The sequence below is a fragment of the Rousettus aegyptiacus genome, unplaced genomic scaffold (assembly GCF_014176215.1).
Source record: "Rousettus aegyptiacus isolate mRouAeg1 unplaced genomic scaffold, mRouAeg1.p scaffold_m13_p_7, whole genome shotgun sequence".
NCBI classification, from domain to species: Eukaryota; Metazoa; Chordata; class Mammalia; order Chiroptera; family Pteropodidae; genus Rousettus; species Rousettus aegyptiacus.
This window is the reverse complement of record NW_023416310.1, coordinates 28,693,531-28,695,103: the sequence shown is the minus strand read 5'-3', so window position 1 is coordinate 28,695,103 and position 1,573 is coordinate 28,693,531. Positions and strand designations below refer to the sequence as shown.

Here is a 1,573-nt window from a genome sequence, read left to right as displayed (position 1 = left end):
GAGTCTTCATTGTCTCTGGGATTTTTTAAGAAGCCACAAAGAGTATTTTGGAAGAATTGGGGAAATTTAAATATCCTCCATAAGTCAGCTGATATTATTGCATTAATGTTAAATTCCTTAGGTGTGATAATACTCTCCTGGTACAGGAGGAATGTCCTGATTCTTAAGTATTCGGAGTGAAGTATCATGATTCTGTGACATTCAAATGCGTTTACAAAAAGAAATGTATATATGTATATAAAAAATATAAATATACATCTATTTATTTAAAAAGAGAAAAGAAAGCAAATGGTAAAATGTTAACATTTGTAAATGTAAATCTTTGTAAATATAGGCATAGCTTGTTTTATTGCACTTCACAAATGCTGGCATTTTTACAAATTAAAGGCAAGCCCCTGCACCAGAAAAAAGATTACAACTTGCTTCATTGCAATACTTGCTTTATCGTGGTGATATGGAACCAAATCCTCAATGCCTCCAAGGTATGTCTATGTAGATTTTCCTGTACTATCCTTTCAACTTTTCTCTAGGTTTGAAAATTTCCCAGTAAAAAGTTGAGAAGTTAGTCTACAGCCATGCTACCCCGAATAAGCCCAATCCCGTCTGATCTCTGAAGCTAAGTAGGGTCGGGCCTAGTTAGTACTTAGATGGGAGGCCACCTAGGAAGACCAGGTGCCGTAGACATAAAAACATAAAATTAAAAAATAAGGGATTGTAAGCCGACAAGTTCCTTGCGATCTATGAGGTCAACCAAGGGTTGCCTCACCTTAAAAAAAAAAAAATGGTTGAAAAGTTAAGCAAAAACAGGTTTAATAGGGAGGGCAAGTAACTTGCCATAAAATACATTTTTTTCTTTTGTTCCTTAGGTTCCACATATTTGTGAAATCATCTGGTATTTATCTTTCTCTATCTGACTTATTTCACTCAACATAATAACCTTTAGATCCTTACATGTTGTTGCAAATGGTAAAAGAGAGCTCAAGTAACTAGCCATAAAATGCATTTATTAAAGGGTGGATCTGGATTCACTGTTGTTACAGTGCAAAGGGGAGATAGCTATTTAAAGGAACCTAGAGCTGAAGGCTTTTATAACATAAAAATATCTCTATTAAACATATTTCTTTGTTGGCTCCCCCTCCAATGGTGGGGGTGGGGACTAGCTCAAGAAGGGGCCACACATGGTCCCAAGGTCTGGGCAGCTTCTCTACTCTTCTACAGGAATGAATCTAGCAGTTCCAGGTTCAGCAGGGCTGTTTTCCCTTTCACTACAGTGTAGTCAAAACAACTCCTCCCTGGGCAGGCCTCCAGGTTCCTAGGAGACAAGGCTCAACATCTTTGCAGAAGCTGGGAGCCCACTGTGGCCTGGTGGTTTCCATGGTGCAAACAAAGCCCAGCTTTACCCACAGGAGGGACAAAGATGGTGAGAAGAGGACCTTCAGCAAACGCGCCTGTGGGCTACCATCAAAGTCACCAAGGTGCTTGTTTAAATGCTGCATACCTACTGAGGCTGGGGCCTGGGGCCCTTATTTTAATCAGTACCTAGGTAACACAATAGTACACCAAAACTTGAGAA

At 39.4% G+C, this 1,573-nt stretch overlaps 1 pseudogene; it reads left to right on the top strand.

Moving 5' to 3' along the window:
• The first annotated feature begins 565 nt into the window (after positions 1-565).
• LOC118606296 lies at positions 566-684 on the top strand (annotated as a pseudogene).
• Positions 685-1,573: the final 889 nt, after the last annotated feature.